General features: G+C 36.4%; 1 protein-coding gene across 1 annotated transcript in view; it reads left to right on the forward strand.

Annotated features, from left to right (window-relative positions):
* The window catches only part of FHIP1B (FHF complex subunit HOOK interacting protein 1B), a 59,510-nt gene that overhangs the window by 42,810 nt on the left and 3,260 nt on the right, over positions 1-13,440 (forward strand). The gene's annotated exons all lie outside the window — the stretch shown is intronic.

Consider the following 13,440-nt stretch of genomic DNA (forward strand, 5'->3'; position numbering starts at 1 on the left):
TTTTTTACTGTCATTTTTTTTATTTTTTATTTTTTCCCTTTTTCAACCAACATCTTATCAATCCCGTTTTTAAAAAACATTTTTATTTTTCATTTTTAGAGTCATATTCTATCCCTTCATAGTAGTTACCCTTATTTTTGGATATATATATGTTGTTCTCTCTTTAAAATTTTGAGATACACTTTCTTCTAACAGATCAAAATATACCCTAAATCTCTAGTGTATGGCTTTGTTCTGGTCTCCTGCCTGGTCATATTCTCTCCCCCTTTTTTTTGTCTTTTTTTTTTTTTCTTTTAAATCCTCTTCTTTCTTTTTTCAAACAACTTCTTATCAATTCCTTTTATAAAATTTTTTATAACTTTCATCTTTACCATCGTATTCCATTCCTTCATCGTATTAACCCTTATTTTGTACATATATAAGTTTTTCTTTCTTTAAAATTTTGGGAGGCACTTTCTTCTAACAGAACAAAATACACCCAAAATCTAGTGTGTGGCACTGATCTATGCACCAGTCTGATCATATTTGATCATATTCTGTTTCTTATGTTTTGTTCTGTTTTTGTTTTTATCTTTTTCTTTCTTTCCCTTTCTTTTCCCCCAGTTTCAGGTCTTTTCTGATTTGTTTAGAGTATATTTTCTGGGGATGTTTTTACACTGTTAGCATTTTTTTCTCATTCATCTGTTCTCCTCTGGACAAAATGACAAGATGGAAAAAATCATGTCAACAAAAAGAACAAGAGGCAGTACTGACTGCCAGGGACCTAATCAATACGGACATTAGTACGATGTCGGAACTAGAGTTCAGAATGACGATATTAAAGATACTAGCTGGACTTGAAAAAAGCATGGAAGTTACTAGAGAAACCCTTCCAAGAGAAATAAAAGAACTAAAATCTAACCAAGTCGAAATCAAAAAGGATATTAATGAGGTGCATTCAAAAATGGGGGCACTAATTGCTAGGATAAATGAGGCAGAAGAGAGAATTAGTGAATATAGAAGACCAAATGATGGAAAATAAAGAGGCTGAGAAAAAGAGAGATAAACAACTACTGGATCACGAGGGCAGAATTCTAGAGGTAAGCGATACCATAAGACGAAACAACATTAGAATAATTGGAATCCCAGAAGAAGAAGAAAGAGAAAGAGGGGCAGAAAGTATATTGGAGCAAATTATTGCAGAGAACTTCCCTAATGTGGGGAAGGAACAGGCATCAAAATCCAGGAGACACAGAGAACCCCCCTCATAATCAATAAAACTAGGTGAACACCCTGACATCTAATAGTAGATCTTACAAGTCTCAGAGACAAAGAGAAAATCTTGAAAGCAGCTCGGGGGAAGAGATCTGTAACCTACAATAGTAGAAACATTAGATTGGTAACAGACCTATCTACAGAGATGTGGCAGGCTAGAAAGGACTGGCATGATATCTTCAGAGCACTAAATGAGGAAAATAGGCAGCCAAGAATACTATGTCCAGCTAGGCTGTCATTGAAAATAGAAGGAGAGAAAAAAGGCTTCCAGGACAAACAAAAACTAAAGGAATTTGCAAACATGAAACCAGCCCTACAAGTAATCTTGAAAGGGGTCCTCTAAGCAAAGAGAGAGCCTAAAAGCAACATAGACCAGAAAGGAACACAGACAATATACAGTAACAGTCACCTTACAGGCAAAACAATGGCACTAAATTCATATCTTTCAATAGTTACCCTGAATGTAAATGGGCTAAATGCCCCAATCAAAAGACACAGGCTATCAGATTGTATAAAAAAATAAGACCAGTCGATATGCTGTCTGCAAGAGACTCATTTTAGACCCAAAGACACCCCCCATTGAAAGTGAGGGGGTGGAAAACGATTTACCATGCTAATGGACACCAACAGAAAGCTGGGGTGGCAATCCTTATATCAGACAAATTAGATTTTAAAACAAAGACTGTAATAAGAGATGAGGAAGGACACTATAACCTAGTTAAGGGTCTATCCAACAAGAAGATCTAACAATTGTAAATATCTATGCCCCTAACATGAGAGCAGCCAATTATATAAGCCAATTAATAACAAAAGCAAAGAAACACATCAACAACAATACAATAATAATAGGGGACATTAACACCCCCCCCTGACTGAAATGGACAGATCATCTAAGCAAAAGATCAACAAGGAAATAAAGTCTTTAAATGACACAGTGGACCAAATGGACTTCACAGATATATTCAGAACATTCCATCCCACAGCAACAGAATACACATTCTTCTCTAGTGCCCATGGAACATTCTCCAGAATTGATCACATCCTAGGTCACAAATCAGGTCTCAACTGGTACCAAAAGATTGGGATCATTCCCTGAATATTTTCAGACCACAGTGCTTTGAAACTAGAACTCAATCACAAGAGGAAAGTTGGAACGAACTCAAATACATGGAGGCTAAAGAGCATCCTACTAAAGAATGAATGGGTCAACCAGGAAATTAAACAAGAATTTAAAAATTCATGGAAACCAATGAAAATGAAAACACAACTCTTCAAAATCTTTGGGATGCAGTAAAGGCAGTCCTAAGAGGAAAGTATATAGCAATACAAGGCTTTCTCCAGAAACAAGAAAGGTCTCAAATACACAGCCTAACCCTACACCTAAAGGAGCTGGAGAGAGAACAGCAAATAAAACCTAAACCCAGCAGGAGAAGAGAAATAATAAAGATCAGAGCAGAAATCAATGAAAGAGAAACCAAAAGAAAGTAGAACAGATCAGCGAAACTAGGAGCTGGTTCTTTGAAAGAATTAAAAAGATTGATAAACCCCTGGCCAGACTTATCAGAAAGAAAAGAGAAATGACCCAAAATCAACAAAATAATGAATGAAAGAGAGATCACAACCACCACCAAAGAAATACAAACAATTATAAGAACACATTATGAGCAACTCTATGCCAACAAATTAGATAACCTGGAAGAAATGGATGCATTCCTAGAGATGTATCAACTACCAAAACTGAACCAGGAAGAAACAGAAAACCTGAACAGACCTATAACCACTAAGGAAATTGAAGCAGTCATCAAAAATCTCCCAACAAACAAAAGCCCAGGGCCAGATGGCTTCCCAGGAAAATTCTACCAAACATTTCAAGAAGAATTAATACCTATTCTTCTGCAACTGTTCCAAAAAATAGAAATGGAAGGAAAACTTCCAAACTCCTTTTATGAGGCCACCATTACCTTGATCCCAAAACCAGACAAAGACCCCATCAAAAAGGAGAACTACAGACCAATATCCTTGATGAACACGGATGCAAAAATTCTCACCAAAATACTAGGCAATAGGATCCAACTACATTAAAAGAATTATTCACCACGACCAAGTGGGATTTATCCCCGGGCTGCAAGTTTGGTTCAATATCTGCAAATCAATCAACGTGATGCAACACATTAACAAAAGAAAGAACAAGAATCATATGATCCTCTCAATAGATGCAGAAAAAGCATTTGCCAAGTACAGCATCCTTTCTTGATCAAAACTCTTCAGAGTATAGGGATAGAGGGTACATACCTCAATATCATAAAAGCCATCTATGAAAAACCCACAGCGAATATCATTCTCAATGGAGAAAAACTGAGAGCTTTCCCCCTAAGGTCAGGAACACAGCAGGGATGTCCACCATCACCACTGCCATTCAACATATTACAAGTCCTAGCCACAGCAAGCAGACAACAAAAAGAAATAAAAAGCATCCAAATCAGCAAAGAAGAAGTCAAACTCTCACTCTTGGCAGATGATATGATACTTCATGTGGAAAACCCAAAAGACCCCACCCCAAAACTGCTAGAACTCCTACAGGATTCAGTAAAGTGGCAGGATATAAAATCAATATACAGAAATCAGTGGCATTCCTATACACCAACAAGACAGAAGAGAGAGAAATTAAGGAGTCGATCCCATTTACAATTGCACCCAAAACCATAAGATACCTGGGAATAAATCAAATTCAAGAGGCAAAGTGTCTGTACTCAGAAAACTATAAAATACTCATGGAAGAAATTGAGGGAGACACAAAGAAATGGAAAAACGTTCCATGCTCTTGGATTGGAAGAACAAATATTTTGAAGATGTCAATGCTACCTAGAGCAATCTACACATTCAGTACAATATCATCCACTTTTTTCAAAGAAATGCAACAAATAATCCTAAAATTTGTATGGAACCAGAAGAGGCCCTGAATAGCCAGAAGAATATTGAAAAAGAAAAGCAAAGCTGGTGGCATCACAATTCCGGACTTCCAGCTCTATTACAAAGCTGTCATCATCAAGACAGTATGGTACTGGCACAAAAACAGACACATAGATCAGTGGAACAGAATAGAGAGTCCAGAAATGGACCCTCAACTCTATGGTCAACTCATCTTCGACAAAGCAGGAAAGAATGTCCAATGGAAAAGAGACATTCTCTTCAACAAATGGTGTTGGGAAAATTGGACAGCCACATGCAGAAGAATGAAACTGGACCATTTCCTTACACCACACACAAAAATAGACTCCAAAGGGTTGAAAGACCTCAATGTGAGACAGGAGTCCATCAAAATCCTAAAGGAGAACACAGGCAGCAACCTCTTTGACCTCAGCCACAGCAACTTCTTCCTAGAAACATCGCCAAAGAGAAGGGAAGAAAGGGCAAAAATGAACTATTGGGACTTCATCAAGATAAAAACTTTTGCACAGCTAAAGAAACAGTGAATAAAACCAAAAGACAATGGACAGAATGGGAGAAGATATTTGCAAATGACATATCAGATAAAGGGCTAGTATTCAAAATTTATAAAGAACTTCTTAGACTCAACACCTAAAGAACAAATGATCCAATCAAGAAATGGGCAGAAGACATGAACCGACATTTTTCCAAAGAAGACATCCAAATGGCCAACAGACATATGAAGAAGTGCTCAACATCGCTCGGCATCAGGGATATCCAAATGAAAACCTCAATGAGATATTCCCTCACACCAGTCAGAATGGCTAAAATTAACAAGTCAAGAAAGAACAGATGTTGGCGGGGATGTGGAGAAAGGGGAACCCTCCTACACTGTTGGTGGGAATGCAAGCTGGTGCAGCCACTCTGGAAAACAGTATGGAGGTTCCTCAAAAAGTTGAAAATAGAGCTACCCTACAATCCAGCAATTGCACTACTGGGTATTTACCCCAAAGATACAAATGTAGGGATCCTTAGGGGTACATTCACCCCAATGTTTATAGCAGCAATGTGCATAATAGCCAAACTGTGGAAAGAGCCAAGATGTCCTTCGCCAGATGAATGGATAGAGAAATGTGGTATATATATACAATGGAATATTATGCAGTCATCAAAAGGAACGAGATTTTGCCATTTGCAACGATGTGGATGGAACTGGAGGGTGTTATGCTGAGTGAAATAAGTCAATCAGAGAAAGACATGTATCATATGACCTCACTGATATGAGGAATTCTTAATCTCAGGAAATAAACTGAGGGTTGCTGGAGTGGTGGGGGGTGGGAGGGACGGGGTGGCTGGGTGATAGACATTGGGCAGGGTATGTGCTATGGTGAGCGCTGTGAATTGTGCAAGACTGTTGAAGCACAGATCTGTACCTCTGAAACAAATAATGCAATATATGTTAAAAAAAAAAAAAGGAGAAGATAACAGGAGGGGAAGAATGAAGTAGGGGAAATGGGAGGGGGAGACGAACCATGAGAGACGATGGACTCTGAAAAACAAACTGAGGTTTCTAGAGGGGAGGGGGTTGGGAGGATGGGTTAGCCTGGTGATGGTTATTAAAGAGGGCATGTTCTGCGTGGAGCACTGGGCGTTATGCACAAACAATGAATCATGGAACACTACATCACAAACTAATGATGTATGGTGATTAACATAACAATAAAAAATTAAAAAAAAAAGAATATTCAGAGAAAAAAAAAATGAGGCCGGATTTGAATCCAAGTCAGTGTGAGTTCAAAATGGATTCTTTTAATGACTATATATATCAGGGTTATGTTGGCTTCATAAAACTAAATCCGGTTGGCTTCCATCTTCTTATCATAGGTAATTTCATTTCTCCTCAGCCTGCATTTCTCCTTCCTTTCCTAGACCAATGCACCAGTTCAAGTTGAAGGACCAGCCACCTTGCTTTGCCTAAAATCTGTAGGTAAAGAAGATAGCTTTTCTCCTAACCTCTAAGTTTACTTGAATATTCTTGCATTTACCCAAATCAATGCCTTCTTTTTCTTCATTACAGCTTCTGTGCATGATGCTATTTCTGCCCCTCCTCTGTAGTTGCCATTGTGAATTTTATGTCAGACAGTTCTTTCCCCAAAGACCTGCAGCTGAGCCCTCCAGCTTCCCTAAAGACACACTCAATGTTCCCTAACTCCCTGGCCAGCATCCCTTCTTGTCTTCCTTCCCTTGCTCACTGAAAGCATGTAAACCCCCCCTAGAAGTTGCTACACTCTAAGTGTGTCACTCACCTGGGCTGAGGATTCATTGCAAATGTCAGTTTTGTCTCAGTTTTCACATCACTCAAATCTGTTTTCTCTGCAACGTGAACCGTGCTGGTGCCACTTTCTGTACTTGATAGTCATTTTGTTTTGTGTTCCTAGCCCATCTTTCTCCCTTTCTGTGTGGAGGGTGCAATGCCATAGAATTGTCTGGTAGTCTAGGGAGTCTGGGTGTGGACTGTCTCTTGAGTCTGGTGAATATGTTGTTACAGAGTTCTCTTCCTCATTCTTATTGCTTCTTGTGCTTAGTCTGTCGTCACTGAACCTCTGGCTTTCTTCTCACCTTGGGGTCTTGCCACCACTTCCTTGCAGATAAGAGCTGCATTTGCCTCATTTTGCAAACTTTGTACCATTTGAATATCAGTGTGCTAAAAGCATCCTACAGTCATATTCATACATTCATATTCTTTGACTTTCATTGTATTGGGTTGTTTGCTTTTTTCCAAAAATTGAAAAATATTTTAAAAATATTTTTTCTTAATTGTCTCTTTCCTAAATCTTCAGATTTCACAGGTGCTTACTGTAACCAGAATTATAAAGACGTATAAAGAAAAAATTTAATAATCTCTCTTCATCTTGCCCTCTTTCCAACCCCTGCTCTACTCCTAAGTAATTTTTGCTAACGTCCTGCATTCTTTTATACTTTTCTCCATGCTCATATGTACTTACACAAACACTTAGATTTTTAGTTTTTAATTTTTATGATTTTTGGGATCAAATAGTATATTTTATGTATTTTTTTTGTTCATTTGACAGATTTTTATTGGAGCATTTACTTTTATCAAGTACTACCCTTAGGTGCTATTACTATTGTTAATTACTATTAATATATAGTATAATAAGTTATTACTATTAATAGTAATATATTGTATATTTTTCAGGTCAATGGATATAGTGCTAATGTAGTCTTTTTAAATAGCTGTATATGCACATATACAAACACAACACATTTTTGATTTTGAGATAATTATGTATTCATATGCAGGTGTAAGAAAATATACTGAGAAATCCTGTGTAACATTTATTCAGTTTCCCTCAGTTGCAACAACTTGCAAAACTATAATGCAATATCACAAAGGGAAGTTGACATTAATACAGTCAAGATGCATAACAATTTCATTACCACTAAGATCCCTTTTTTTTGCCCTTTTACAATCACACCTACTTCCTTCCCTCCTTCCTACATCCCTTTCTTAAAACTCCTAGCAACTGATTACCTCTTCTCCATTTCTATGCTTTGTCATCTAAACAATGTTTTATAAATGGCATCATATAGTATAGTACAATCCTTATAGTATATAGTATATAGCAGTCCTTTTGGGATTGCTTTTTTTGACTTAGCATAATTCCCTCGAGATTGTTGTACGAATCAGTAGTCCATTCCTATTTGTTGCTTGAACGATATTTCATGGTATGGATGTACCAAAGTTTGTTGAACCAATCATTATTGAAGGACACCTGGGATGTTTCTAGTTTTTGGCTATTACTGATAAAGTTTCTATGAACAATCATGTGTGAGTTTTTGTGTAAACATAAATTTTTATTTGTCTGGGATAAATGCCCAAGAGTTCAGTTGCTGGGTCATATGGTAGTTGCATTTCTAGTTCTATAAGAAACCGCCAGACTGTTTTCCAGAGAGGATGTTCCATTTATATTCCTACCACCAATGTATGAGTGATTCAGTTTTTCTCATTTTTGTCAGCATTTGGTGTTGTCACTATTTTGTATTTTTAGCTGTTCTAAGAGGTGGGTATTGAATATCTCATCATGGTCTTAATTTGTATTTCCTTCATGGCTACTGATGTTAGACATGTTTTTTGTGCTTATGTACCATCTGTATATCCTTTTCAGTGAAATATCTCTTCCTGTCTTTTGCCAATTTTGAATTGGATTGTTATTTTTACTCTTGAGTTTTGAGAGTTCTTCATATATTCTAGATACCAGTCTTTTGTTAAACATGTGGTTGCAAATATTTTTCTCCCAGTCTGTAGCTTGTCTTTTTATCTTTTCTCACATGGTCTTTTGCAGAGCAAATTTTAAATTTTGACAAAGTCCAACTTATTTTTTCCCCTTTTATGGACTGAGATTTCACCTCTAATAACTCTGCCTAGACCTAGATCCCTAAGATTTTCTCCCATGTTTTTTCCTAAAAGTTCTTATAGTTTTATGTTTTTTACTTGCCTGTGATCCATTTTGAGTTAAATTTTGTGTAAGGTTTGAAATTTAGGTGGAGTTACTTTTTTTTTGCATATGGATATACAATTGCTCCAGCATCATTTGGTAAAAAGGCTATTCCACTGAATTGCTTTTTCACTTTTGTGAAAACTCAGTTGGGCATATTTGTGTGGGTCTGTTTCTGGTTCACTCTTCTGGTCTATTGATCTATGTGTCTATTCCTCTGCTAATACCACCCTGTTTGATTACTACTATACTATAGTAGGCCTTAATAATGGCTAGAGTAATTTTTCCTACTTTATTTCTCCCTTTTGTCAAGACTGTTTTAACTATTCTAGATTCTGTATCTTTCCATATAAATTTTAGAATAAGTTGTTTATGTCTACAAAGAAATCCTGGATAAGATTTTGATAGGAATTTCATTAAAATTTATAGACCAATTTGGGGAGAGAATTGTCAGCTTTAATGTATTCTGTCTTCCAATTCATGAACACAGTATGTCTCTCCATTTATTTATGTTTTCTTTTTTTTTTAACAAGCATTTTGTAATATTCTGCACATATATCTTACACATGCTTTAAGTTTACCTAAGTATTTCATTTTCTTTGGAGTGATTGTAAATTGTATTTTTTAAACCAGTTTTTTGAGGTATGGTTGACATGTAAAAAGTGGTGCCTATTTAATGTATACAACTTGATGAGTTTGGGTGTAAGTATATACCAATGAAACCATCACCACCATCAAGGTCATAGATGTATGAATTTCCTCCCATAGTGTTCTCTTGTCCATTTTATTATTATTTGTGTGTGTGGTAAGAACACTGAACATAAAATCTACACTCTTAGCAAATTTTAGGTACATAGGACAGATTGTTAGCTCTAGGCACTGTGCTAAATGGTAGATAAAGAGAAATTATTTGTGCCGGATGGTAGATATATAGAAATAATTTATCTGCATGACTGAAGCTTTGTATCCTTTGACCATCACCTCCCCATTTCGCCCACCCCAGCCATTTGTAACCACCATTTTATACTCTGAATCTATGAGTTTGACTACTCTAGACTCCACATATGAATGAGAGCACACAGTGTTTGTCTTTCTGTATCTGGCTTATTTCACATAGCATAATACCCATTCATGGTGTTGCAAATGGCAGGATTTCCTTCCCTTTTAAGGCTGAATAATATTCCATTATATGTTTATACTACATTTTCTTTATCAATTCATCCATTGATGAACATTTAGGTCATTTCCACATCTTGGCTATTGTGAATAATGTAACAAATATGGGAGTGTAGCTATCTCTTCAAGATCCTGGTTTTAATTTCTCTGGATAAGTATCTAGAAGTGGGATTGCTGGATCACATGGTAGTTCTATTTTTTATTTTATTTGGAGCCTCCATACAGTTTTCATAACGGCTATACCAATTTATATTCCGACCAACAGTGTACCATGGTTCTCTTCAAATTGTTGCCAACACTAGTTAGCTATTGTTTTTAAAATGCTATCCATCTTAACAGGTGTGAAGCGATATCTCACTGTGATTTTGATTTGCATTTCTCTGATGATTAGTGATGTTGAAAACCTTTTCACACACCTGTTGGCTGTTTGCGTGTCTTCTTTTGTGTTTTGTGTGTATGTGTGTATGTGTGTGTCTTCTTTTCTTTTTTAAAGATTTTATTTTTTATTTATTTGAGAGAGAGAGAGAAGTCAGGACTGGGGGGTGGGGCAGAGGGAGAGGGAAAAGCAGATGCCCTGCTGAGCAGGGAGTCCGATGCGGGGCTCCATCCCAGGACCCAGAGATTATGACCTGGCAGGTGCTCAACTGACTGAGTCCCCCACAAACCTCTGTGTATGTCTTCTTTAGAGACATGTCTATTCAAGTCCATTGCCCATTTGTTACTTAAGTTGATTCTTTTCTTGCTATTGACTGTATGAGTTCCTTATATATTTTGAATACTAACCTTTCATCAACTATATGGTTTGCAAATATTTTCTCCCATTCCATAGATTGCTTTTTCATTGTTTTGATTGTTTGCTGTTCAGAAGCTTTTTAGTTTGATGTAATCCAATTTATTAATTTTTGCATTTGTTGACTGTTTTTGGTGTCATATACAAAAAGTCATTGCTAAGACCAATATCAAGGAGATTTTCCCCTATGTTTTCTTCTAGTAGCTTGTGGTTTCCAGTCTTACATTTAAATCTTTAATCTACATTGAGTTGACTTTGTTTATTATGTAAGATAAAGGTCCAAGTTCATTCTTTTGCATCTGGATAACTAGTTTTCCCAATACCAGTCACTGATGTTCTTTTCTCAATTTGGATTTTTGGCATCTTTGTGGAAGATTAGTTGAGTATATATTTATGGGTTTATTTCTAGGGTCTCTATTCTGTTCCATTGGTATATGTGTCTGTTTTTATGTCAGTACCATACTGTTTTATTACTATAGCTTTATAATATAATTTGAAACAACTGCAATGCCTCCAGCATTGTTCTTGCTCAAGATTGCTTTGGCTCTTTATAGTCTTTTATGGTTCCATATGAATTTTAGAATTGTTTTTTCTATTTCTGTGAAAAATGCCATTGGAATTTTGATTGGGATTGCACTGACTCTGTAGATGGCTTTGGATAGTATGGATATTTTAAAATATTAATTCTTCCAATCCATGAAGATGGGATATATTTCCATTTATTTGTGTCTTCTTCAATTTTTTAAAATCAGTGTTTAATGGTTTTTAGTGTATAGATTTTTTACCTCCTTAGTTAAATTTATTATTAAGTAGTTAATTCTTTTTTTTTAAAGATTTTATTTATTTATTTGACAGAGAGAGAGACAGTGAGAGAGGGAACACAAGCAGGGGGAGTGGAAGAGGCAGAAGCAGGGAGCCCAATGAGGGGCTCCATCCGAGGACCCTGGGATCATGACCTGAGCTGAAGGCACACACTTAATGACCGAGCCATCCAGGCACCCCAAATAGTTAATTCTTTTTGATGCAACTATAAATAGTATTTTTTTCTTAATTTCTTTTCTGGATAGTTCACTGTTAGCATATAGAAATGCAACTGATTTTTTTTAAGATTTTATTTATTTGAGAGACAGAGAATGAGAGAGAGAGATCATGGGGGGGGAGGGTCAGAGGGAGAAGCAGACTCCCTGCTGAGTAAGGAGCCTGATGTGGGACTCAATCCCGGGACTCCAGGATCATGACCTGAGCCGAAGGCAGTCGCTTAACCAACGGAGCCACTCAGGTGCCCAAAATGCAACTGATTTTTGTATGTTGATTTTGTATCCTGAAACTTTACTGAATCCATTTATTATTTTTTGATTTTTTTAAAAGATTTTATTCATTTATTTGAGAGAGAGAGAATGAGAGATAGAGAGCACGAGAGGGAAGGAGGTCAGAGGGAGAAGCAGACTCCCTGCCGAGCAGGGAGCCCGATGTGGGACTCGATCCCGGGACTCCAGGATCATGACCTGAGCCGAAGGCAGTCGCTTAACTAACTGAGCCACCCAGGCGCCCCCTCATTTATTATTTTTATCAGGGTTTTTTTTTTTTTTGGTGGAGTCTTTAGAATTTTCTATCTATAATATCATGCCATCTACAAACAGGCCATTTTACTTCTTCCTTTCTGATTTGGATGCCTTTTATTCTTTTTCCTGAATGATTGCTCCAGTGAGGATTTCTAGTACTATGTTGATTAGAGGTGGTTAGAATGTGCACTTTGTCTTTTTCCTGATCTTAGAGGAAAAACTTTCAGCTTTTCACTGTTGAGTATGATGTTACCTGTGCCTAACATATATGGCCTTTATTATGTTGAGATACATTCCATCTGTATGTAATTTATTGAATTTTTAAAAAATCATGAATGGATGTTGAATTTTGTCAAATGCTTTTTCTGCAACTATTGAGATGATCATGATTTTTATCCTTCATTCTGTTCATGTGGTCTATCACATTTATTGATTTTGCATGTGTTGAAACATCCTTGCATCCCAGGAATAGATCCCACTTCATCATAGTGTATCATTCTTTTCATGTGCTGTTGAATTCGGTTTGCTAGTATTTTGTTAAGGAGTTTTGGTATCTATCTTCATCAGGGATATTGGCCTGTACTTCTTTTTTCTTATAATGTCCTTATGTGGTTTTGGTATCAGGATAATGTTGGGCTGGTAAATGAGTTGGAAGTGTTCCCTTCTCTTCAATTTTTGTGGAAGAGTTTGAGAAGATTGGTATTCTTCTATAAATGTTTGGTAGAATTCACCAGTGAAGCTATCTGATCCTGAGCTTTTCTTTGCTGGGAAGTTTTTGTTACTGATTCAACCTCCTTACTCATCATTGGTCTGTTCAAATTTTCTATTTCTTCATGATTCAGTCTTGGTAGGTTGAATGTTTCTAGGAATTTATCCATTTCTTGTAGGTTATCCAATTTGTTGGCATATAATTATTTGTCACCCTTTGTATTTCTGTGGCATCAGTTGTAATAGATCCTCTTTTCCCCCTTATTTTGTAGGTTCCTCTTTCATTTCTGATTTTATTATTAAGTCTTCTCTCTTTTTTTCTTAATGTACCTAAGGGTTTGTCAGTTTTGTTCATCTTTTCTAAAAATAAACCCTAAGTTTTGTTGATCTTTTAAAATAGTTTTTCTGGTCTTTATTTCATTAATTTTTGCTCTAATCTTTATTATTTCTGCTAACTTTGAACTTCTTTTTCTAGTTCTTTGAGGTATAAATTTAGGTTGAGATT

Source organism: Eumetopias jubatus, unplaced genomic scaffold (genome assembly GCF_037043125.1).
Source record: "Eumetopias jubatus isolate StellerSeaLion01/CBP00866 unplaced genomic scaffold, mEumJub1_p1.0 scaffold_13, whole genome shotgun sequence".
NCBI lineage: Eukaryota > Metazoa > Chordata > Mammalia > Carnivora > Otariidae > Eumetopias > Eumetopias jubatus.